The sequence below is a fragment of the Anser anser genome (genome assembly GCF_964211835.1).
Source record: "Anser anser genome assembly, chromosome: 2".
Classification (NCBI taxonomy): domain Eukaryota; kingdom Metazoa; phylum Chordata; class Aves; order Anseriformes; family Anatidae; genus Anser; species Anser anser.
The window spans coordinates 99,924,670-99,952,493 of record NC_139721.1 but is presented as its reverse complement, the minus strand read 5'-3'; the positions used below and the strand labels follow the sequence as shown (position 1 = coordinate 99,952,493).

Here is a 27,824-nt window from a genome sequence, read left to right as displayed (position 1 = left end):
TTCACAACTAGCCATCTTAAAATGGATGTTTCCCAAAGTAAGCTTGCCTCTGATGGACTTTTTGAGACCCTAGCTTGTAATAATTTTGGGAAAAACTGTGGGATCCCTGAACTTTTTGAAAATGAAATCCAAAGACAGCAAATAGGATCTTCCGGAACCCAGCCTTTCCAAATCACTGGTGCTTTTTATAAAAATGACCTCAGTTATTGTCAGACAAAAACCTAGGGAACAATGGCTAACAGTTTTCAATTTGCTTCTTTAAAAACAAGTACCTGAAATGAACCATATGAATTGCTATTTCAGGCAACTGAACACACACTGTCAGTTTAGTGTTGATGCATCCAGTGACGCATTCCCCTTTGTCTTATACAGACTGAATCTTTTTCTTTGAAACCACAATTATCACATTTCTGGGTCCTTGAACAAGGTTATTCTTCCAAATGATGCTAGCAGATTGCTTTGTGCAGATCTGAATGTCAGAGCTGCACGCTGGCTTTTTACTTCATGCTCATTGCAAAAACTGGGGGGAGTTCAACAGATTAATATCAAAATATTTCATTGTAACCTTAACTGTCCCCCATCTGTTATCATTAAAATATCTACAGGAGGAAGTCTGTAATTATCTCACTCTTTCCAGCTCCTAAAATCACTTATGTTCCAGAACAACTTTTAGGAACCCACAGGGCAGTTAAGCAAGTGCAGATCTGAGTGCACATAATTCAGGCAGGAATATGAGTGAGTGTCAGATTCTGCACCTGGAATGGAGCAACCCTGGTTATACATATGGACTGGGTGGTGAGAGGCCGGAGAGCAGCCCCATAGAAACAGATCTAGGGGTTCTGGTTGACAGCGAGTTGAATAGGAGTCAACAGCGTGTCCTGGCAGCCAAAAGAACCAACCCTGTCCTGGGGTGCATCAGTTGTGGCATTGCCAGCCGGTTGGGGGAACTGATTGTCCCACTCTGCTCTGCACTGGTGCGGCCTCACCTCGAGTACTATGTGTAATTTTGGGTGCCACAACACAATAAAGACATAAAACTATGAGCGAGTATCCAAAGGAGGGCTACACAGATGGTGAAGGGTCTAGAGCAGGTGTATGAAGAGCAGATGAAGTCCCTTGGTTTGTTAAGCCCAGAGCAGAGCAGGCTGAGGGGAGGCCTCATGGCGGCCTGCAGCTCCCTCACGAGGGGAGCGGAGGGGCAGGCGCTGAGCTCTGCTCTCTGGGGACAGCGACAGGACCCGAGGGAACGGCATGGAGCTGGGACAGGGGAGGGTCAGGCTGGGTGCTAGGGAAAGGTTCTTCACTGAGAAGGTGTTCAAGAACTGGGACAGGTTCCCGAGGGCAGTGGTCAAGGCAGCAAGCCTGTCAGAGTTCAAGAAGCATTTGGACAACACTCTCAGACATAGGGTTTGAATTTGGGGTGGTCCTGTGTGGAGCCAGGAGTTGGACTCAATGACCCTTGTGGTTCCCTTCCAACTCAGGATATCCTATGACTCTATGATGCAATATTTAAATATGGATTTATATAGCATTTTCTCATGAACCACACATTTTACACAGCTGTTAGCTTTAATTTTTGCTGTGATCAGAGGTAACATTGATAAAAAGTTTCAAATATGGTTTTATTTTAAATTGGTATAAATGGAGTATACTAAGATTTCTGGTTAAAAACTTCAGCCATTTCCTTTCTAATTAAATGCTTATACCTCTCCTTGGTAGATTTTGGTTATGCAGGCACTGAGGACTCTAGACACATTTAAGATGTGGGTCCTGACTTCTCTGCCTCAGATTTCTATTTAGCACAACATTTATTGCACATACTACATAACTAATTAATTGACGTTATTTACACAGCTGATTCACTGGTATAAAATCAGAAAAAAAATAGATAAATTACTACTAAAATTTTAATTATAGCCGCATTTAAAGTCTGCTATGCACTTTTTGTAGCCTGTAAGTTCAGGAGTTCACCACACTTCTCTGGTAATACCAGCACATGCAATTGTAAGCTTAGGTACTTAATACACCTTTTGTCATCATATAATTTATCTTCCCTCCTCCCAGTAAAATATTAACTAATATATGTTAAAAGAAAGCTATTGCTTTTTCTTTTGCCACAAAGTTTGCATTAAACTGCAAAATCATTCCCTCTTGGTGGTTGCAATTAGACCAGTCTATACTTTTACAAAACATTCCTTTTCTTTCCACCCCTATTTGGCTTTATTTTGAAGGGATGCATTCCCAAAGTCAGCAGTAAATATTCCCTTGTCTTTTGCTAAAGGCTGGAAAACCAAGGCCATCTCCCAACTTTTATTTGTACATGTTGAAGGTGTTGAACAAGATAATGGCCATGCCAGGATTTTTTAACAACCTGGGCACTAGCAGGAAAATCATAGTCTTCTGAGAGAAAGGACAAAAAGAGGCAAGTATAGTATGAAAGCTGGAGAGTGCCAAGCCACCATTTACAACAAAAAATAGCTCAGATAAGGGTTGCATTTGATTGAACGCAGATGATTCTGAATAGTTGTCCACATTTTCTCCCCTTTATTGATACACTGGTAGTTTGGACTTTGCACTATCTCCTGTCTACTGCAATTACCAACCTGGCTAACAGATCCAGGTATACTACTAGCCATTCAAACCTTTGTTTGCTAACATGTACGAGAACTGGACTTGTCCACAAACCACAATCTGACCCCTGCAGCACTGACAGTTAATGTAAGTTAGATGAAAAAAAATCTGACCTATGTTCATTTCCCTGAGACTTCCATGTCGAATTTGGAGATAAACCCAGATGGACTAAGCAAGTATCCCAAGAAGTCTAACTTAGGAACGCACTTTTGCTTGGTGGTGTGCTTATGGCACCTCCTTGTTTTAATTGCAATAACTAACTTCTCCTTTTCTCAATCCAAAAGAAGAGTCAGAATGGCTGCTCCAGCTGATACAAATTACCAATTGCAAATGTTACGGGAAAAAATCAAGATTCCATGAAACACATACACAAAAACCTGATGGGTCAAAAGTGCAATTGGCCAAATCTGGAGAGCATGACTGGAAAACAACCTCTTGGGGAAGACGAAACATTTGAAATTGATAGCTTGTATACTGAAGCACAAAATAGATTAGCAAGTAGAAATAAAACAATGCTAAGTTTACAGTCAAAATTGTAAAAAGAAAATTGTGCAGCTGATGAAATTATAAATTGTAGGAAACACTTTTCATTCATGGCTGTTCTTGTAAGAAGGAAAAAAAAAAGCGTGAGATTTCCTGCACTCGCTCAATGGAACACAAACAAAGCACTTCAAAAACATCTGTTAGAACTAACCCAAGGTTAAAAAGAGAAGCAGCACTAAAAATGTCTTTGAATAGTGGTAATAAGAAAAAGACGTGACAAAAAACAAGAGGAAACTTGTGAAGATTGTTTATGAAAATAAATTTCTTAGGCAAATTATTATCATGTTTACAGGGGCATATGTCTTCCATTTGCATTCCCTGCATGCACTGTTGCATTCCACATGCCATGTAGGAACATCTTCAGTTGCAGATATCTGCAGACCAATTAGCTCTGCTCTCCTGTTGTAGAGGGACTGAACATTTCAGCCATATTCACAACTGCAACACCCAAATACCCTCATGCCTCAGGCTCTGACTGAAGGAAGTATTAGTCCCCAAACTACCTTTTTGCAGGTACATGATTTCCTATTTTTCTTAGTAAATTCTCATTCCTCAAATTGTTAAGCAGGCACAATAAACATCACTGAATGGGTTAGCTTGACATCTCAGCACTCATACTACTTTGTTTCTGCCAGTCATTTCCTTTCCTTCCCATTTTACTGCCTCACACTCAACTTTGGCTCTACCATCATTGGTTGAAATTTCACTAGCAGCATCTCAGTGATTTACTTTGCTTGACCTTCCTAAGGCCTATTTCTGTATTACATCAGTAAGATTTAACAACAATATCAATAATGCAAAATGGGACACAGATACTGAAGCTGTCAGAAGCAGATTTATTTTGCCATTCCCTTCCTAAGAAGATATAGCACTTGGATGGCCACAACATGGATGCTGAGAGATGCACTCTAGCAAAAACTCAGAACTTTCTGTCCACTAATGAAGAAGGAAATCTTCCAACTACTGTGTCAACTGGCCACAGCAAGATAGCATCAGAGGGAAGGGAAGCAATGTGTATGAGGACAGTCAGTTGTTTCAAAACAATCATACTGAACACTAGAGTGAACAAGGAATTTCTGCAATTTACTGAATTACCAAAGACTATTTTAATCTTCATGTAATACAGCAAAACTTTTAAAGGTACATTCAGCCTGCCTTTTCCCATTTTCTTCCCCAATTTACGCTAGCTGTGATGACTATAGTGTGCTTATGTGGCAAGGTTTCGGTAGAGGGAGCAAGGACTGTAGGGCTGGCCACTGTGAAGAGTCCAGAAGCTGCCCCATGTTAAGTAAGAGCCAGTTCCAACCAGCTCCAAAAAGGACCCGCTGCTGGCCAGAGCTGAGACAGTGAGTGGTGCTGGTCATGCCTCTTGTGAGAGCATATTCAAGAAAGGGAAAAAAACAAAACAAAACAAAACAAAACAAAAAAAAACACTGCACAACAGCAGCTGGGAGAGAGGAGTGAGTAAATGAGAGAAACAACCCTGCAGGCACCAAGGTCAGTGCACAGGGAGGGCAGGAAGTGCTCCAGACACGCAGCAGCAGTTCCCCTGCGGCCTGCGGAGAGGCCCCTGGTGGAGCAGGCTGTCCCCCTGCAGCCCATGGGTCCCACATGGAGCAGATCTCCACACTGCAGCCCATGGAGGAGCCCCTGGTGGAGCAGGTGGATGTGGCCTGGAGGAGGCTGCAGCCCATGGAGAGGAGCCTATGCAGGAGCCTGGGCTCTGGGGGGAGCTGCTGCCTGTGGGGGACCCAAGCTGGAGCAGCTTGCTCCTGGGGGATGGACCCTGTGGTACGGAGCCATGTGGGAGCAGTTCTTGAAGAGCTGCTGCCTGTGGGCAGCCCCTGCAGGATCAGTTCAGGAAGGACGGCATCCCGTGGGAGGGACCCCACGTGGAGCAGGGACAGAGAGTGACCGTGAGGGAGTGGCAGAGACGAAGTGACCACAGCCCCCATTCCCCATTCCCTGTTCCCCTGCACTGCTCAAGGGGAAGACATAGAAGAGGGTGGATGGGGAGGGTCTGGGGGTATGTTTTTAGCTTACTTTTAGTTCTCACTACTTTACATTATTGTTAATTGGCAACAAATTAATCTTCTACAAGCCAAGTCTGTTTTGACCATGATGGTAATTGGTGAGAGATCTCCCTGTCCTTACCTTCATCCATGAGATCTTTTTTCACTGTATTTTCTCCCCCTGTTCTGCTGAGGAGAGGAGTGAGAGAGTGGGATGGTGGTGCTTGTCTACCTGCCAGTCTTAAACCAGAACACCATCATTACAACCTCCCCTGCCACATCACATGCTAAGCATGCAAATTTCTGAACATCCAAAGTCTGCAGTGACAATGGCAGATCTGTACAGGGACTGTGCTCTTGAGGTTTTTCAGTAAGGTCTGAAATTCTGTTTAAACATTCTGTCCCACTGTAAAGTGCAAACTCAAGGATAGAGCTCAAGCTACATACAGTCTGTTTGCATTTGTTTTACAAAGTAAGCCACTCCAATTTGAGGTGAACACCGAAAATATTTCATCTACAATTGTGGTAAACCAGAACTCAAGACAGTAATTAAACCACCACTTATCTCAGTGAGGGTAAAATAGTACTAGTCAAGGACTGTTTACGAGCAGTGTTACTGATATGAGTCATTGCAAGTGAAGGAATTATTCCAAGATTGCAAGGAAGCATTCTTAAAAATGCATTTTGAAGCTGAAACAGCAACTGGAGGAAACACAAACCATTATCACATGGCTTTTGTCCTTCAAAGGCATTTTTGGAACAAATATGAGCTGGGTTCTAGACTGTAGTGATACTGTCAGGAGAAGATCCTGGTTTCTGATCAGAAAAGGAAAACTTCAAAGATTTGGGGTATATTGTGTGAAAACCCTGATGCTTCCCAGAATAATTTACTCATCCTTCAAAAATCCTTAATCTTAACAGTGTAGTAATATTCTCTTATGGAAGTAGCATGATCTAAAAGGATCAAAATAAACATTTTTGCTTCATTTCCCCTTGAAACAGCAATTCTGAATAACTGGTGAATTCACAGAATACTCAAAGGACATTTGATGGAATAATAACAATAAAGGAAAAAGATGTTTAGATTTAGCCTAAGTGATATTTATTAATGTCATTTCTTAAGAAAATGAGGCTGATTCAAACTGTCTATCCATCTCCAGAGACCTATGAAACTATCAGTCAATCTCAAACAAGTTTTCTAAAACACTATCTGTACAAAATTGCATAATAACAGGCCAGTGTACAGAACTAAACTGCTGAAGAAATGACAACTTCACTATTATTAGACAACAGAGACTATACAGAGAGTCTCAACTCTGACACAAAAGAAACCAGGCTTCATCGATGGCATGCTTGCAATATTTAAAGGCTCAGTGAGAGCATAGTATAGTCAGACCCTCCACCCCTCTCAGCAACTAAGTAAAATCAGATTACCCAACTGAACGCACATGACAGAGTCAACCATTCAAAAATGAAAAAAGGTGAAATAGCATATGACTTTCCCCCATATTTGGAAAGTCTCTTTGAAAAGCTGCCTCCAAAATTTCCATTGACAATAAGAAAAGCTGGAAAAACTCACAAAATGCCAACAAAAGTTCTGCTGTCATAAAAATAGCCCAAAGAACTTCACAGTCGTGGATTAAAACTGAAGTTCGGGGGAAAAAATCTGTTTTGGAACATTATATTCTTCTGACTTAGGATTTACACAGGTGTAGTTAAAATTGATGCTCTAGAAGTACACCAAAAATATTCATTTTCATATGGTATTCCTCTCCAGTGCAAAACCTCAACCAACACTATGTTCTTATGTAAATATTGATCATTTTTCAAATTATAAAAGTATGAAGTTCCATTTGCAATGTTTTCTTGTCTTTGGCACTTTTTCAGAAACTGCATAAGAAATGTACAGAAGTTCAAGTTCATGGAAGTAATCAAGAGCTATCCCCATAAGCAGGGGGTAGTTTTCTTTCTACTTAGGTCATTAAGCATCCATTGACAAGAAGAAAAAAAAAAGAAAAGAAATAAAATTTTGCAAATTTAAAGACAAACTTGTAATACATCCCTTCCCCTTGTACATGCTTGTTCCCTGTAGCGTTGAACAACCTGTGGAAAATAAAAAACAAACAAAAAACAGTTAATGTTTTAGGAGATAACTAGTCAAGAGAAAGCTCTTTGTAAATATTTAGCCTTACACCGTTGTCAGCATCAGGGCGATGCGAGAAGTGAATACCTGAGAAAACTTTCCATCAGATTCAAAGGAAGAGGGGTAAAGAGGGCTCTCTTAAGCACTGTTGGGAAGGAGAAGACTAAAACCATATTGTACTGTTCCCACAACGATTTGAAAAGGGGCAACAAAACTATGTGTGGAAGCCCAGAATTAACTGATGAAATTACAGTCTAGACACAAATTCCAATTTCTTTACTTACACAGCAAGGAAGAGTTGGAAACAGTTTTCTCCTCTAGGTCTGGCATCCCTTGGGATGAGCTCTTTCATAACAGATTGTTACACACAGAAAATCCAGCTACAATATTTTGTGGAATTGCTGAGTTTGTGTGGGGCATTAGCTAGCATCAGCACTTAAGGACATTTGATACTTGCATCAAAACTTGCTTGATATTCTAGCTGTCACAGTTGTCACATTGACTTTCAGACAATAATCAGGATACATTTTTACCCTGAACATAAATAAATAAATAAATGGAGAAGATACTGGGTTCTGCTCAGCAAAATCAGGATTTTCTCATCCAAAAAACACAGGTGTGCAACCCTTATCTTTATGTCAGTATGTTAAGCTATTGCAACCTGATTGTCTTTACTGAAAAACACACTTTTTTCTTGTCAGGACTGCCACAGCACTGAAAAACACAAAACGGAGCACCTTCGTCCTGTGTAGGTATTAGCACAGGCAGAATACACATCTTATCTCAGCCTAGTGGCTACAGGCTAAAGGGAATCACCAGCTATTAATAAATATTTAAGTTAATCAGTTGTAGTGCAGTAGGGAGCAGGATGAAGCATGCTAAGGTTTTGTTTCAAATTCTGAATTCTGAAATAAACCTTCATGAAATTACATCCTAATACGCTATAATAATAATAATTATTATTATTATTATTATTTATTATGTCGCTGTGGGCCCTACTGCAACACTGATTTTTTCATCAGGGCATGCTTCCTTCCTGTGCATCACTGGGCAGGAAATTTATTTTGAACATCATTTACATCTTGCTGCATTGACTGTATAGAGTCTGAAAACACTGGTAACATAAAGAAAATGAAGAAATAAGGGAAATATTTGAGGATGATACCCACAGAAAATCTGCTTGCTGACTGTACTGAGTAGCCAATACAGGACAGCATTCTCCAGTGCCGCCAGATGGGTTCAGCTGTACACAGACTCTACTGAGCCCTAAGAGCACACCATCTGTTTCTTCAAAGGTGGGTTGGTAAAAGCAACGTTAGAGGTCATTTCTGAAATGCACAGATTCTGGGAAGAAGCATGGGTTTTTAATCAGAAGTCAGGGGGTATTGATTTGGGGAAAACCACAGACAAAATAAGCTTTGAATACAATCCCCTGGCAGAGACAGAAGACGTAGGGCAGACTGCCTCTTCTGGGAGTCAAGGCAATGCAAAATTACGTCACATGGAGATTAAGCTGAAGGGACAATGTAGAAAGGAAAGAAACATATGTTCTGTATGGAAAACCTAAGAGAGGATAGGCAGACATCTGTAATGCTTTCAGCATACGGCATCCTATAAAGATACAATTTTAAAACACTGCCTCCTAAAGAAGTACAAATCCTTTTCCCTGAGTGATTCCTTACAAGTACATTTTCTTCAGCTTTTGGTTACGTAAGCCTCCTGCTGGTCTCCTGTACTACTTGCTGCCACCTGAATCAATAGCCTCAAGGCAGTGCATTTAGACTGGGATCTTGAAATTCTCTTCCAGACTTCAGTTCCTCTCTAAAGGAGTCTTTGACAGAGAGAAAAGTGACAGCCAGTGTGCACGCACCATCCTGTGGTGGCTTCACAGGCGGCTTCACCATTCTAGTGTCCCAGCAACAGCCTGCCAGTGGACCAAAATGCCTCCGGGACGGGTCAAACAGTTGTTCCAAATGCTCAGAGTGTTCTTGTGCTTAAGAAGAGAGCTAAAACACAGCCAGGGGACTGCCAATGTGGCTCAAGTCAATGGTGCCTCAACACAACTGCACTTGGGTCTACAGTGTCTCCTGATACTTGAGTCTACAAAGAAAGGGAAAAGGCAAAAGTGGGCATAAGCAGCTGCCTGGACTCATCCTTTACAACTGCCAGTGCCAAGAATCTAAACTTGTGGCCCACAACCGTGAAATATTTTTACGGATTTGATATTTTGAGGCATGCCTTCCCCTTTTGGCATTCTTCAGTGTGGAAGTTTCACTTCTCCAAACATATACACACAGGACATTTAGGAATAGCTTAGTGCAGGACAGAGCAGTGTACGTAACTGAGAAAATATCAGGTTGATATTTTCAAAAGTATTGGCCATAAGGAGGAAAGGAAAAGGGCAGAATAACAAGAAGGACCTGATACAGTAGTAGAGCTTGTGGGTGATCTTTCCTCCCACTCGTCTAAGACTTGTGAGTTGTTTTATAGTTTTTTTCTTTCTCTGCCTCATTTCCAGGAAATAAACTGTCATAAGAATGATGGCTTGCACTGATGAATTTTTTGTTGTGTTAACTTTTTAGTGTTGCTTTGTCTTAGGAATATAAAAGCTGAAGAAATAACTAAAGTATATAATGTGATTGATTTTATAATTATTGGTGCACTAAAAAGAGATGATATATTTTCTCATCAAATTTACAAAGGAAGTGTAATAAACTCTCAAACTCTTTTTCTTCAATAATCACTGAATGTACAATGAGAAGCTGAAATGTCACTATAGGCTCAGGACTACACCTGGGGAAGTTTGCACGATTTGGAAATTTCCTTGTTGATCTCCAGGTCATAATAAGCACAGGATAGGCAGCATTTCCATCTATTCGCATGATGTTTTTACTTTGCACAGGTTAACCAGTTTGAGTAAGGAAAGGTTCTACATGCTACAGTCAATCTAAAAGGCAAATGTTCAGTTTCAAACCTGACAGCAATTTATTTATCTGGGCCAAAAAAAGAATTCTCTGTTGTTGCCAAATGGGTATTGTATGCACAAACAACCCAAAGTTGTTGTGGGTTTCAAAGGTGCAAAGTTGTCTATATTAATTGGGGAGAGGCAAGAGAAAAAGCCATATAGCCGGGAAAAGACACTTAAGGAAGTTAAAAATGGGGGAGACAACGGAGCGCTCTAGTTATCAGACACAACAGATGTAAGCACAATCGATTTAGTAACAATTCATAGTATAATACTTTCTAGTGAAAAATCAGTAGTATAGCTACATTCTTGTGTAACTTAATGTAGAATGGACTGTCATGTATCAGATTACTGTGAATTTGTCAAAGGAAAATAGCTTACACAAATTATCTGTGTAATTATCTGTGAGGAGGGTGATGAAGATGGTGAAGGGCCTAGAGGGTAAGATGTATGAGGAGCGGCTGAGGTCACTGGGCCTGTTCAGCCTGGAGAAGAGGAGGCTGAGGGGGGACCTCATCGCAGTCTACAACTTCCTCGCGAGGGGGAGTGGAGAGGCAGATGACCTATTCTCTGTTATCACCAGTGACAGGACCCGTAGGAACGGTGTGAAGCTGAGGCAGGGGAAGTTTAGGCTGGACATCAGGAAGAGGTTCTTCACCGAGAGGGTGGTCGCACACTGGAACAGGCTCCCCAGGGAAGCAGTCACTGCACCAAGCCTGTCTGAATTTAAGAGGAGATTGGACTGTGCACTTAATCACATGGTCTAAACTTCTGGGCAGACCTATGTGGTGCCAGGATTTGGACTTGATGATCCTTATGGGTCCCTTCCAACTCAGGATATTCTATGATTCTGTGATTCTATGATTCTATGATCTGTCCTGCACCCCTTCCCTCACCTTTTTCACTGTGATGTCCCCAATCTCAATTTAGTTGGCTATTGTTGGAAAACCTTGCTTTATTTTAAACCTACTTTACCACATTAAAATGTCATCACAGAACATTACAGTGTACTCATTAGCACTGTAGCACTTCTAATGAAGACAGGACCAAGCTGTCCTCCAAACTCTGAGGTCACCAGATACTTTCACTTCTGCACTGATCTGAAAGACACATGGCAATCCTACCCTATATGACATTAGATATAGCTTTTTTCAAAACACTAGGAACACCTTCATTTCTGAAGGTTAGAAATGACCATTAGAGTGCTACATGATTCCTCCTCCACCTCAGTGTTGTTGACATTGCTGCTATATGGAAAGCATGTACAGAGAGCTTACGACCTTCTCCTGGTTACAGATGTCCTTGTATTGCTTATACGTGGCAAGGTTTTGGTAGTGGGGGACTGCAGGGGTGGCCTCTGTGAGAAGAGCCCAGAAGCTGCCCCATCTTAAATAAGGACCAGTTTCAGGCTCCAAAAGGGACCCACTGCTGCCCAGCGCTAAGCCAATAAGCAACGCTGGTTGGGCCTCTCTGAGAGCGGATTTAAGAATGGGAACAAAACTGCTGCACGACAGCAGCTGGGAGAGTGAGGAGTGAGAATCTTCCCTGCAGCCCCAAAGGTCAGTGCAGCAGGAGGGCAGGAGGTGGCTCCAGGCACACTGCAGCAGTTCCCCTGCGGCCTGTGGAGAGGCCCCTGGTGGAGGAGGCTGTCCCCCTGCAGCCCATGGGTCCCACATGGAGCAGATCTCCACGCTGCAGCCCGTGGAGGAGCCCCCGGTGGAGCAGGTGGATGTGGCCTGGAGGAGGCTGCGGCCCATGGAGAGCCCCCGCAGGAGCAGGCCCTGGGCCAGAGCTGCAGCCCGTGGAGAGGAGCCCACGCAGGAGCCTGGGCTCTGGGGGGAGCTGCTGCCTGTGGGGGACCCAAGCTGGAGCAGTTTGCTCCTGGGGGATGGACCCTGTGGTATGGAGCCATGTGGGAGCAGTTCTTGAAGAGCTGCTGCCTGTGGGCAGCCCCTGCAGGATCAGTTCGGGAAGGAAGGCATCCCGTGGGAGGGACCCCACGTGGAGCAGGGGCAGAGAGTGACCGTGAAGGAGTGGTGAAGACGGCGGAGACGAAGCGTCAGGGACTGAACACAGCCCTCATTCCCTGTCCCCCTGCACTGCTGAAGGGAAGACATAGAAGACGATGGATGGGGAGGGTGGGAGGAAGAAGGTGGTTTTAGTTTGCTTTTAGCTTCTCACTGTTGCAGTCAGTTAGTAATAGGCAATAAATTCTATTAATCTCCCTATGCCGAGTTTTTGCCCGTGACAATAATTGGTGAGTGATCTCCCTGTCATTATCTCAATCCTTGAGCCCTGTCCATCATATTTTCTCCCCCTTTTCCTTTGAGGAGGGAGAATGAGAAAGTGGTTATGGTAGAGTTCAGCTGCCGAGCTGGGAAAAACTCCCACAGTCCTCTAGCTCATTCTGACAATGGGCCTGGTCTTTCACGAGTCATCCTTCATATCATACCATATAAACCATGGATCTCATACACCCATAAATAAGGAAGGTATCCGGAGGTACAGTGGAGTGTATGCACTTTACAGAAAACATTCATCAACCAAAACAGCTCAGTGGATAGAACAAAGTACTGAACATACATCTCCTGCAACATGATTTCACATGCAGTTTTGCCATTCTATATGCATACTATTTTCCTAAATAGAGGAGAGTGAAGGTTAAAGTCAGGAGAAGTGAAGGTTGTCAGTTTACACAGAAGCAGAAGGCTTAAATTAGTAGAACTACTCTAAAGGTTTGGGAAGTTTTATCAATAATCAGCCAATCTGAGGTATTTTCAGTGACACAACAGCACTGTGGTTTATTAAAACTAAAAGCACAGACTGATAAATATTTATAAAGCCAGCCAACCATTTCTGAATGTTAGATAAGTGAGGAAAGGTTATTTCTTAAATCCTTTGTATTTATCTGGATCAAAGAGTCTAAACTGAATTTCTTCACAATGTTTACAAAGCACTGGACCTAACTAAATAAGCAACCACAACCACTAGAAATTATTTAAGAGGTTTTAAAGACAAATATACTACCAAAGCTTAGATTGCTTCATTCAAATAATGACAAAAGATTAGATATAGATGAAGTTGTTTTCCTCAAATTTGCACAACACAATTGAATTAAATCCTTTCAATTAAGAACAGAACTGTGACTAAATAGACATTTCACCCATCCCATTTAATATGGTTTCCTAAAAGCAGAGAGCCACATCTATAGCATGTGGGTGTGATAAGAGGGAACCGCACAACTGAGCCTGTCTTTGTGGAAAGACACCCATAGAATGGGTACGTGATTCTATCCATGTCAGTGGAATGTTTCAGGCAACATTCATTCCTTAATTAGTATTGATAATAAGAATGAGAATGTCCCATTTTACTTACTCAGCCTGAATGTGACAATCTTATTTCTTCTGTTTACATGGGTTTTTACATCTTTAGATTGTGAAGTGTCATTTCTGAAGAAAAAACATAAAGTGGCACCCCACAGCTTTGACCAACCTTTTTCCAGAATCTGACAGTGCAGTGGCTGATTTCAACTACTGTTTTCATGGGACAAAAATTCCTTCTGAAGGACAGAAACACAAAACACCACTTGTCTCTGCTTCCTGAGTCCAACTATAACCAATGATGTTCTTAAAACTGAAAATTCTGTTTCTTCTTCTTTTCCCCCATAAGAACCGAGAAAAATCTGACCCATTCTTTGAGAATAAGTACTGTTTCCAGGATTTTTCCCATCTTTGTTTTGTTGTCTTTACAGTGCTGTGATCAAAGATACCATGAAATTCAGCTGTATGAGTTCACATCAATCCTCCTTGCATGAGAATTAGCAGAATTGGAGGTGCTTTGACTAAAGTGAGTCTATCAACAAAACAGACACACACTGTAGCTAGAGCTTGCTGTGCTCATGGGTTTGACTCAAAAATCAATTATACTTTAAATGCCTTGATGTTGTCCCTTTCCTTTCCTGTAACCCTACCTTATAGTACTAGTTTTGTTGTTGTTGTTGTTGTTGTTGTTTTGTTTTGTTTTAAGATGAATAGAGATTGGACAAAAGAAAGACAGGTTTTGATGCTGACCTCCCAAATCAGGAAAACCTCCAGTAGACATTAACATGAGTGATGCTGCAAGATCAGGCACTCCAAGAAAATTCACATATTGAATGCAAGTTCTTATTAACTCAACACTAATCACTTTGACCCCATGTTTCCAAACCTGGAAGCTTAATTCTCCCTGAAGGCCTAGACAGTGATGAGAGGTTTAAGATCAGCAGATCAGTTCCTGCTCAGGCAGGAGCATTTGCCATTGCTCTAGCTGCTAGACCACAATTGTAAACAGGAAATAAGGTTTTTTCCAAACTAAAGAGTGCTGAGAGTAAGAATTGGAAGTATTTATTGGGATGATTTCTAATGGCCATTCTTCTGTAAAAGTTCCTTGAGATCAATTTTGCATACCAGAAGGAGCTATTAAAATTCCTAAAAATAACTTGTTCACATCTAAAAATACCACACTGTTCAAGTCCAATATCTCAAGCCCTTTTAGGGTTGGTAATCAACATAAGCAATAATAAAATAACCATCATTCCATTTCAGTGTGTGAAAAAATGTCGCATTTTTACGTCCATAGAATCATGAAGAACTGACTGTAGTGCTTTAGTACTTTTTCAGTGAGGGATAAAACTCATCTTTCCCATGCTTGGTGACCAGTAACTTTAAAAAAAAAAAAAATTAAAAGAAAAAAAACAGTCTTCCAAGCAATGATTATGCAAAAGTTTCTAAATGTGTACCTATTTGTGTCTATTGTTCCAATATGAAATACTATTCCTTTTGGTTAGTCTTATTTTATATTTTAAGTTTTCATATATTAATCCACATACTGTATATAAAGTTGCTCTTTATGTCTTTTATTTCCTTGAAATGTAAGAACTTGTGTTCCATGCTGTTGAGCTAGAACTGCATGAAATAATGAACAACACGCTTTAAAACACTGAAAATAGTTGAACAAGCATTTTCGTGCTTTAATGACTTTGGAGCGCTCCAGTTATAATATATTCAGCAATGTAAATAATCCTGACATTAAAAACCTCTGCAGGCCAATAAATTAGTTCTATATAGCTCAAAGACACAAAAGGACTGAAAAAGACAGCCACCCTCCTTACACACACACACACACTTCCATAGTTCAAACAGTATACTTTCATGAAATTATTTTAAGGAAATGTATGATTTTCAACAGAAATTCAGCACTGAGTTTCCTTGTTCTTTAGAACAAAGTGAAATGGCAAGAAAGTAAGGTAATCACATTAAAATACATTCCCTTAGGGGGAATATTACTGGGACTGCAGAACAGTTATTTTAATTGGAAGCTATTGCTCGGGTAATACTGGCTTTAAAAGAATAAAATGGAAGATATAAGATTGCATTTATACACGGTTGAAAGTACTAATGTTTCTTTGTATATACATTTCTGAAGACATGTCAGCACCATAACTCTTTCTCAGTGCATATGAGAGCATTTAGTGATATCTTCTTAAAATTTGACCTACTTACTGCACAACATTCCATATGATATAAGCCACCTGCTTTACTTCTACACACCTTCATATAAAAATATATCTGATTATAATATGATTGTAATTGTACATGTTACAATCTGATATATGTACAGACTGTAAAAACGCATAGCTTGAAAATATTTTACTTGTCTTTGTGTTTTTTGGTTGAGATGTAAATGTTCTAATTAAAATGGAAACATAACTCATTTTTAATTTGAGTAACTACCATCTCAGCTTGGAAGAAGATTGTCTTTGCCTCACAAAACCTGTTTTTTAACTTGCACAGCTTCACATAAAGTGGATATGTGATAGGTAGGCAAGTAATACAAGCCTGTTCTGATGTGTCTCTGGCTATATTTCTCCTAGCAGCACTTCTGTCAAGTTAGAAAATATGACCCATGCTCACACAAATTACAGAAAAGAAGAGATGCAGATTTAGATCGTCAAACTACTGTTACGTGCCACACAAGTCCTTCAAAACAACCTCTAAAGTGTCATACAGGTGAACATAACAGCCCAGTCTGATGGAATTAACTGCACTCTCATACACAACTTCTAGTAACTTTACAATCTCTTGCCATTTGATTACACTCATGAGAGACAAACCTGATTGCCAGCTAAGGAGCCTTGACTTGGGCCAGAGCCCCAACAAGGGGCAAAGACCAATACCCAATCATTCAGAAATACTGCAGCAGGAGTGACTGTATTTCAGAGATGTATGTTTGTGAGAATCAGTGTCTCTCCAAGATTAACTGCCTATAGGTATATATTGCATTACATTGGTCAAACCCCACAACATTCATCCACGTTATTAATCTCAACCATGGGTTTGATGAAGAAAACTGTAGGATTTGTGTTTTATGGTTTCTGTGACACCTATTCCAGCAATTTTTAAGTAGGATGACAGCTTGATTTGACTAGATAACCTCCACAAACACTACCTCATTCTCTCTGAATGATGAGAAACATGGTGACCCACCCTTAAAGCCTCACTTACTCTGAAACTTCAGGGGCTGTATGTGCTCCTCTCTCTGCTTATTCCCCATACACAGCGGAAAATCAAATTGGGATTTACTCCAGTGACTTTGAGGTGCCTTACTTTACCTCAAGGCAGATGTTCTATTAATTTCAACCAAACCTGTAGATCTTTCATTTGAATTTTTATTTTATTCTTTTTAGGTTTTCTGTAATCTGTATGAGAGTTGAGTCATTGCTGATAGAGGTCAATGTATTAAAAATAACATACACATTCCTTATGTTACCATTACAGGTAATTCTCTTCCCTCAGACATAAATGAGAGTCTATCTCCAGATAAACTTTTTTTTTTTTTCTTAAGCAATTTAGGATACTCTGCAACCTTTGGCCAAAATTATGAACACAGATGGTCTTCCTCTCTTTAAAACAAATTAATGTCAACATAAGAGTAAATGAAACACTCATATGTCTCTAGGCATTATGTTTTGAATGCACTAACAAAAGACAACTTCATAGAATATGCTGTGATGTATTCCATAAACAGTAGGCTCCATAAGCAAGCCTACTACAAAACTGTTGTGCAGCATAACCCTGATTTAAATTGCATTTAAATATGACAACCTTCTGGTCTCATATTGAATTTAAAGTGTGCAAAAAATCTAAAATAAAACAATAGGCCATGTTTACTCTTCCTAAGTCTCTGAATTTTGTAAGGAATTTGAGAGAAAATGTGGCAAACTGTGCTCCACCCTCTTTATGCAATGAAGCTAGAACAGGGATCAACTTTTTTCTCAGTTGCTCCAAACAACAATGAAGAGGAGCAAGACCTTTTCAGGGTATAAGTAATGTAGCGTAATAGTCACCATTAAAAGCAACAAAGCTTTGTTGTGGACACACTTCATTAAGCTAAAATGAGTAATACTGAATACACTCAGTTTATAGATCCTTCAGATAACACATACTTACACTATAAGTAATTTTACCTCAAATCTGCAGTGTTGTAAACTTTCACTATCTTAAATTCAGCTCCAGTAATTAAGTAACTGGTAACTTCCATTCAATCCGCATTTCATTCAACCTCTGTAGTCTCTAAGTTTGTAGTTTATAACCTACTGAATAGTTTGTGCTGCTTCTCACTATAATCCTCTGAGACCTGCATGGTCCTTTGAAATATCTACGCTTATATTCTACAGCATCCAGTCTGTGCTATGGTTGGAAAAGAGGAAATGAAGGAATGAAAACTATGTTGTCAGTGAGGGTTCACGAGCAAAGGGTGGGATACTGAAAGCTTCTGGAAACAGACTAGGAGCACAGGAGACCTAGTGAACAACTGAGTTAAGGAATGATAAAGCAAACTTAGTCAATGAACACACAAAATAGGTAATACAGACAGGCCTCCTTTAAAAATATTTTTGATAAATAATTAAAAAGCCCTATTCTCAAAACAAGAGGGAAATAAAAAAAAATGATAGTACAATAAAGAACAAGTAAAGCATCAGTTAGAAAGATACCAAACACAAATACAGAAAATAATGTATGTATCATTAAAGACTTAAACAATGAAAGACATAAACTTAATGATGAAAATGCAAAAGGGACTAATTTGTAAGGTTCTTTGCTTTTTAAGCTCCCACTGACCTCAGTATGCATTGGGGCTATCAGTATTTCCCAGGATCAGGGTTTATATTTAATGCTATCTTGGAAAATCAATCAACCAATTAATTAATTAATTAAACAAACAAACAAAAACAAACACCAAAACACAACAATATAATGTATGTAAAACCACAGGTTGCTCTTGGTACAGCACCCATATGCAGTTTCGTTAAACACCAGGCTACATTGCTTGTCTGTATTAGCCCTATCATTACGTCTTCTTAAATTAGGGTCTGATCTGGAAACCTTCTGTTTAACACACCTGCATAACATTGCTCATGCCTAAAGCCAAGAATAAACATAAATGATCAGTTAGGCTGTTACAAAAGAGACCACTTCCTCCTCTTGGACTGGAAGAAAAATAATCTTACATATTGCTTTAACATAATAAATACACTAAAAATGAAAAATCAATATTCTTACGCTGCAGAACAGAAAAGAATCATGATACTTCATAAATGAGTAAATTTCCTTAACATGGATTTGGTAATGTGTTCTTTACGTGAAAAATATTTTAAAATTACAAATGTAGAGCATCACGTATTTATGCAATAATCATTAAAAATAGTTAAAGCTTGACTCATGCTAATTGAGCCTAAAACAAAATGACCATGCTGTAGTTACAGCTTATTCCTAACTATTTTAATATTTCTCCTCTCCAGACAGGACTTTGATTTCAAGCTCCTATTCTGTAAATTTAAAAATTGTAACTTCAGACAGATCCACGTATGTTTCCTTAAAATTATAAATGAATATAAATGGGCTTATTACCATGACAGAAACAACACTGATGTGATAGCTACATGGGATTTGTCCATCTGCCCCAGATAAGTGACATGATTCTGGAGCATGTACTACCCCATCTACATCTAATGTTCATAAAGCACATAGGTCTTTTTGCCCTGTATATATTCCTGTCTGTTTTACAGCATATTGTGTGCATATCCTGCAGGAACCTGCATTATTTTGAAATGATAGCTTCATCATATTTTAATGTATCAGCAAACTGAAAACAAAAACAAAAACAAAAAACAAACACAACCACAACCCTGTCATATGTCTTCTGAAAAATCCTCAACCCTGCCTTGTTCGCTGAACATTTTTCAACCAGGTTATTAAATCTTATTAAGCAGTGTGAATAATTATATGAAAAATGAATCGATCATACAGTTATAGTAGATTGTGCTATGGTTCATTAAAATATTTTAGACTTCAACTGACTGGATAATATTTTTGCATAATAAAAACTATGATTTGTTTCAGAAAGGAGAAAATAAAAGTTTGGAGTCAGCCAAAGATGCAAAATAACACTCCTAGAGAGCTCAGGGCACCAGGCAAACTGGGGTGACATTGCCCATGTAACAGTCTGGGTCTTAGTTCTGGTTTCCCCAAAACGAGACAAAATTTTTGCCATGCTTAGAGCTGGCCTGATTCTGGTATGAAGGAAACCAAAGGAACTTTACCTCTGAATTCAGTAAAAACTTTGATATGTATTAGAGCCCATCCTGTCAGCCTAGCACAAAAGCTGTAATATGCATAACCCATACTCTCCAATTTCTGCTGCTAGTGTTGAGTCAGGTAGAAGTTGGACTTAATTTTGTAAAACAAGTCAAAAACAGTCTGGTGCAATCTGAGACATAGCTAGGGCAGGATTGATTCTTGCTTGCCATTGCTTCCTTTTCTTTCAAATTGTCTGTGATAAAGCAGTATGATTGGAGAAGTAGAAACCCCTCAAGCGAAATAAATACTTTAGAAACAAAACAATCACATTTGTCTAGGTCATTTAGCAATGGTTCATTTTGTCTGTAACACTCCCCATTACCCTTTATGTAGGCAAAGCTTTTGAGCCTAATTAAGCCTACAACCACAATAACATACCAAAAGCTCTGCGTTTGAGAGGAATGAATCTATCCTTACCACTCAAGCCTGAGTGTGAAACAAGTAGCTTACAAACTAAGCCTTGAAATAATACTGGAGAAGGAAAAGAATGCACGTGTATTCTGCACATACTAACAAATAAACTATTTCTCTGCATAAAGGAAAATATACATTCTACATTGTCAGTGGCAGTGTACATATGAGATAACTGCAATTTTCTGAACTGCAGTGTAACAAATGTCCACGTGATAGCTATATGATTCAGAGTACAGTCTTTAAACGGTCAGCTTTTGGGATGAATGTCCCTTTGGCACAGCCAGCTTTCTATGCAGGCATCTTGAGCACAAACCTCTCCCACTATCAGATGGGTTGTCAATATGGTCTAAGAACATACACATTAACATAAGAACATTAACATCAGTGAGCAGAAATGACTCTCCTATTGAAAGCTAACACGAGCAAAAGGCAGGATGCCTCTGAACAGGACCTTGTTAGCCGGACTGTCTGGTCTCCTCTCAGGGTTGACATTTTCCACTCAGTGATGCCAATTTCTTCTGATTTTTGAAACTCTGACTTTCCTCCCAGAGAAAAAAGGACTCATAGCAAATATTGCCCATTACTTTAGCACATGATAAACAATCAAAAATTTATAAGAGCTATCTTACAAGATCTGTAGAAGTCAGTATGGACAAAAGTATCAAGTTACTGCTAGAGTCGTCAAGGAAGATGAATGCAGTAGACAATCAGCTACGTGTGAGCAGAGCGTGTGTCTAATTTTAAACATGTTCTGAACTTCTAAAACACGGTCAAGGAACCTGAAGGGCAGTGTTCACAGAAACTGTCATTATAGATAGCTATGAAACAACAATGAGCTTTAATTATCAAAAATGATGCAAATTTGGTATGGAAGAATCAGCATGAGAAAGATCAAGAACGAAGGTAAGCAAGTGTAAGGATAGCTTGCAGATGCAGAGCAAAGAAATGTATCTATTAAACGAGTGTGTTTCTTAGCCAAACAGAGGATGACTCTGTAAGCTGAGGGAAAGACACTTACAAGGAAGCAGTTTTATTCCTTTTTATCCTGGAAAGTGGTTTTATGTTGTTTACTGATTTTCCTACACCAATCTGAGTGTAATAGCTGTGGCTGGAGCCATGAGGCTTTAAGGCCACAAAACACAAAGTTCATAGATAGGGGAAGCATATTTTATTGAATCACCTAAAAGGCTAAGGAAAAAAAAATGGCATGATATTAAACTTTAAAAATACTCACTTTTCAAACGGTCTGCCCTTTCTCCAAATGGTCTATTAAAGATACTATCCTTTTCCTTTTAAAATGTGCGTGCTCATGCACAGGTGTGATCATCTCCCTGAATAGCTTTTCTAGAAATTTGACTATTTCAACGAAGTTGGAAAGTTTGCTATACTAAGCTTTGAGCAGTAGCTGTGTACAGAAAGAGAAAGGTGTCATTACCAGCATGATCTCAGAGATTCCAAATGGGGAATGTTTGGATGCTGTACCTGTTTAACAGTGGGCCTCAAAGCCACATGAAAGCAGTTATTATTAGGTGTAATGTTCATAACTATACCTGTTTACTGCTGGAAAGGCAACAGCTGTAACTTGCTACAAGGCAGATGAGGAAGCTTTCAAAGACATCCCGTGGTAGTGAAGGGATTAAATTGCCTCAGGAATGACAAAAGCAAACAGGGATAAAAACTTCTCATTCTAGTTGTGTTACAACTTCTTTATATATGCTCGCTCTCCCTGTTGGCATTTTTTACCATTACCTTCACATCAGTCTTTAGAAATGATATTCTCCTTTGTATTGTTACACTAAGAGTTGGCATTGGGTTGTTGTTTTACTCCCAAACATGAGGCGTATCTCACTGCAACTTCCCAGCATCACAGTTCATTTTTCCAGCAAGCAGATTACCTTCTGTCAACCACTTTATCACCTTTTTTTTTTAATAATTTGAGAAGGCAGATATTAGAGTTGGTCAAAACCAGAATGAACTCCACATGAACAGCCAAAATAAAAATTCTGAATAGTTTTAGCTACGAAATATGAAAGCTTGACAGAAAATAAATAAATAAATAAATAAATCTGCGGATGTCAAACATTTCTATTTCTTTTGAAATGAGCCTAAAAGCTATGGGAATTGCCCTAGCACCCAGCGTCTACTTAAAGCCTTGGGTCTGAGTGTATGGTACAGACGTTGGGACTGAAAAGGATAATGATAGGCAATTGTTCCCATGCCTTTATGACTTTGTAACATGTGAAGCCCAAGGCTACAGTTAATTGTGACAAGAGAAATGGACGTTAGAGACTGTAGTAAGCTTAGCCATCACTCTGCCAACACCCACTGACATGGAATATTTGAATATTTACAATTAGTTTGTCTCCATCTTCCAGTCCTGCAGGCAAAGCCTGCAAGTTAAAATAGTAACAAACCCATAGTTTATAATTAACCTTCTCTGAACTCACATTTGACTTTTTGCGGCGACACAAATTTTCTTTCCTATTACAAAGAGAAAGACTGATGACTCTGAGGTGGAACAGACCCATCTTGTACAGATTGAAGAAAAACCCATTTCAAGATGTACTTCATTATCAGCAACTGATATTAAAAAAAAAAAAAAAAAGATTTTCTGCTTTCTCGAGTGGAAAAGACAGGAGCAATATAAAAGCGAATCCAAAATGTATTTTCCATAGTAAATTGAACAAACCAATATTTCTTCTAAGTAATCTTTTCTTTATTTTCTCTAGCAAGTTTCCAGAGTCAGAGATTCAGACAAAATAATACATTTTGCTACCCTTCCAGGTCAGACCTATCTCTCTGAAACTCTCCTGGTGAGTAACTTGCTGAACACGTTTCTGCAGGTTTATAATTGCTTTTAAGTCCATACAAAACAAAACAAAAATGTACAATGTTGGTAGATTGTTGTCTTTGCGTTACATAGAATAGAAATGCTTATTGTTCTGGTGTAACTATTACTGCAATATTAATGTGCATTTAATGTGCCGCTCAAAGGCATTTAGATACTTTTGTGAATGGACTTTGTAAGAGTCTATATAGACAATAATATTTTCAGGAAGTGTTTAATTGAGGCTCTCAAACCCTTGAGTTAAGTAATTCATTTTTCCTAAGTATTAGCACCTACTACAAATTTTTAAATTCACCGAGAACATCTGAATCCTCAGTGCTTGGACAATGTGGTTAGAAAGCCTAAGATTATTTCCTTCTTTTCAAGGCACTTCATCTGCCTTATTTGACAACTTTTTATGCAACCGATCAAAGCAGCTCATGTGGTAAAGAATTATCTCAAATACACTGCTCTTTTACATGCAATAAAAAGTATATTGACTACATATCAGTTAATTTTTAAACTCATTTCCGAGAAATATTTTGCAGTAGGATATCCATAGTATAAACAGCTCATACCTTTATTCTGGCATATGTCTCCTAAAACTCAAAAACTTATTTTAAAAGTGAATTGATGGTAATTTGATACTCTGTAAGAAAAATTATTCCATCATACTAGGTTTAAATGAAATGCAGTCCAAAGTATAATTACTATATTTAAGATCATTGATTTTAATGGCAACATACATTACTAAAAATTGCAAACAAGCTCATTAGCTGCAATTTTACATTTTCTACACTGTAAGTAAATAATCCTTTCCTTCTAACTACTCTATTTAAAATATAATGCATACTTGACCATAATGAACAGAATAGAAATTTCCATTTCATACCATAGTGTTTCTTATAAGGTCATTAAATCACTCCTTATTCCTTGAGACCTAAAGTAGTAATAATTCACAGCCTTCCTTTTGAAGAATGGGCCTCTGAGTAAAGGTAATTTTATACTATGTACACACAAATGTGTAACTGCAGAGCCAGACATTCTGCAGGGGGAGCAGAAATGGGTAAGGTACCGCAGTGTTACTGAAAGTGATGTTAACACTGGGACTGCTGCCCTTTCCATTCTTTCTCTTCTCTTCTCTTCTCTTCTCTTCTCTTCTCTTCTCTTCTCTTCTCTTCTCTTCTCTTCTCTTCTCTTCTCTTCTCTTCTCTTCTCTTCTCTTCTCTTCTCTTCTCTTCTCTTCTCTTCTCTTCTCTTCTCTTCTCTTCTCTTCTCTTTCTCTTTCTCTTTCTCTTTCTCTTTCTCTTTCTCTTTCTCTTTCTCTTTCTCTTTCTCTTTCTCTTCTCTTCTCCCCCAATAAATGTCTCCATAAATTCACACATTCACAAATTCACTCAAGTTTCACACAGTAGGCTTGGGGCTTCAGTGCACTCTTTTACAGCACATACCTGTGCTTTTTAACTACTAGTGGATGATTAAAATAATTTCATGATGCAGTTGTCTTCTTGGGCATCCATCTTAGATCAGCATTCAGAAAGAAAACACAGGTGGATTTCAGCAGTGCCTTTAGTGACTTTAGCATTTGTACAATGGTGCAAGGCAGCAGAAATGTCCTCTGATAAATATATAAAAAATAATGATTGAGGTAAAATATTGACTTCATTAGATATGTGTGCCTGAGAACTAATTGCCTGAAGAAGCTACTGAACTAATAGACCTAGAGTATGAGTCTCTCTGTCCAGAGATGGCACAAAATGAGTAACTGTGAATAATATTGCTCCTCTAGTGAATTAGATATTAAGGTCTATTACCATGCCCAGTCTGTTCCTGAATTTCTCAGGAGAGACTTAGCTTCATTAATTCAAGGAGAAAGATTGCTCCTATTCCCTACAGAAATATAAACAGAGAAGTGCACGGTAAGAAATATAAGGCTTTACAATTCTATATAAGCAGCAAAGCAGCAGGAAGGTGACCATTTCAAGTACAAGTAGCAAATTCAACAGCCATCACAGTAAAAAAATCATGGTTTCAAATTTGAAATGGGTCACTGAGTCAAGTCCTTTGCTATTACAGACAGTTATCACCTTTATAATCAGACCGATATGCATCTAAGTCTCAAGTGGATGCTTTCTCCTCCCACAAATCCTATCAGAGCACTGTTCCAGAACGTCACAGAAGTCATTTGATTTCCTACCTAAATTTATTCATGACCAGTTTATATGCAACATTCTTGTTCCAACTAAAAGAAAACTTTACAGCAAAAGTGGTTAAGCACTGGATCAGTGGTGGAATGTTCATTTTTGGAGACTCTCAAAACCCAGCAGCACGTGATCCTAAGCAAGCTGGTCTAACTCTGAAGTTAGCCCTGCACTCAGCAGGAAGTTGGCCAAGCTGACCCTGAAGGTACCTGAATTTCTTTAACATTAAATGATTATCCTTTTTTTTGTTATCGCCGTTGTTGTTGGTTAATCAGATCTGTGTAGGAATTGATAGCTTTTTGAAGGTAGTCTGTTAGAATAGCTTCGGTTGGGGCCTACAGAGATCTTCAAGTCCAATTGTCAGACTATATTGTGCTGACCCAAAGTTAAAACATATCACTAAAAGCATTATCCAAATGCCTCTTCCTCTTAAAGACAGACAGGCACAGGGCATCATCCATCTCGCTAGGAAGCCTGTTCCAGTATCTAACTACCATCTCAGTAAAAAGTTTTTCCTAACATCTAGTCTGAATGCATCTTTGAGCCATTCCCACATGTCCTGTCACTAGATATCAAGCAGAAAAGATGAGGAACTCCTTCCCCATTTCCTCTCCTCAGGAAGTTGTAGAGAGCACTAAGGTCACCATCGCTCAACCTCCTGCTGTACAAGCTTAACAAACCCAGTGTACTCAGCAGCACCCCATAGGACATGCTTTCCAGACCTTTTACAAGCTTTGTTGACCTCCTCTGGACACATTCAAGCATCTTAACATCCTTTTTAAAGTGTCAAGCCCAGAGCTGCACACAATATTCCAAGTCAGGCAATACCAATGCTAAATATAGTGGGATAATCACCTCTTTTGACTGGCTGGCTGTGTTGTATTTAATGCACCCCAGAATACAGTTTGCCCTCTCGTCTGCCGGGGCACACTGCTAGCTCACGTTGAGCCTGCTGTCATGTCAACCAGCACCATCAGATCCCTCTTTGCAGGGCTGCTTTCCAGACACTCATCTCCCAGTCTATACTTGTGTCTGGCATTACTCCATGCCAAGTGCAGAATCCAGCATTTGTTGTTAAATTTCATGGTGTTGCTGATGGCCAGATCACTGAACAAAGCTGGCCCTAAGACTGAGCCTTGGGGAACACCACTATTGAATGGCCACCAGCCAGATGCAGCCCCATTCATGATGACCATTTGAGCCCTACTGTTCAGCCAGTTCCTCACCTAGCATACCATATGCCTATTCATCTCACAGTTGGACAATTTGTCCAGAAGGATACTGTGAAGGATAGTATCAAAAGCCTTGCTAAAATTCCAAAAAAACTACTTCCTCTACCATTGTGTTAAGTTGTCATGTGTGTACCAGAGAGGGCAGAGCACAGCTCCATTGATCTGTCTCCTTGGATTACTGGATGGTACTTAGTCTACCCACGGGCTCCTGAAGCTCAGCCACCAGGCAGAGCAGTTCTTCTTCCTGGGAACACCCCCCACAGGTGTGCCCACAACTGCTTTCCATCTCTGAAAGCCACCCCAGAAATGCCCTGCAGCCTGAAACCTGGGTGGTGACAAGAATCGACTGAAGCTCTGAGTGGCTGCCTTAGTTCTGCTGGGTACTGGAAGCTCAGAGGAAGCAGACAGCATGGCTTTCTGCTGAGTGGTTGTGCTTGCTTTCTGCCTGCTGTGATTTGAACTGGGGACCCAGACCCCCCTCAGACAACCCTCAGGGACTTCACAAGCCTTGCACACTTCTCAGCATCTGACAATCGCTACTGCTGCTGCCCTCAGGAGAGCAGCTGGATCCTGGAGGGTCTCTCCACTACCCTGGGGTTTCCCTGCCTCAGAAGATCCCCCTGTGCATTGCAACCCACTGCACAGCTGCCAAACTGACCAGCTCCAGAACAGCATGCGTCACTGTACAGCAGAGAATCACAACTCCAATATAAACTGTTCCACAGCTAACAGTACAAACTTACAGACTAGCTTGTCCTGGAAGTTCTTTTCACTACATGTTTTACAGAACCATACCAGCTTTGTCTCTGGTAAATTACATCCCACCTCTTTTTTCCAGAAGTGCTAACATGGGTGTAGGTGTGTGTGCACACAAGTGCACGCGTGGGCATGTTCTTGGACTGCATTTGATTCCTCATGGGAAGACTTCAATAGCTGAATGCTCCAGAATCATAGAATGGCATAAGCTGGAAGGGACCTTAAATATCCTCTAGTTCCAACTCCCTGCCATGGGAAGAAAGTACCAGGCCTAAATTATAAACACCACTAAATATAAATCTCTGTTATAACAATTCAACACACCATCTTAACGTCTGAAGGGAAATAAAGCGATTGGTAAATCAAAACAAGAAAAAAAATGCAAATAATATAACCTCAGATTAACCTGTTTCATATGAGGGA

General features: G+C 39.7%; 1 protein-coding gene across 26 annotated transcripts in view; it reads right to left on the bottom strand.

Moving 5' to 3' along the window:
• The window catches only part of PDE1C (phosphodiesterase 1C), a 388,068-nt gene that overhangs the window by 96,803 nt on the left and 263,441 nt on the right, over positions 1-27,824 (bottom strand). The window lies entirely within an intron of this gene.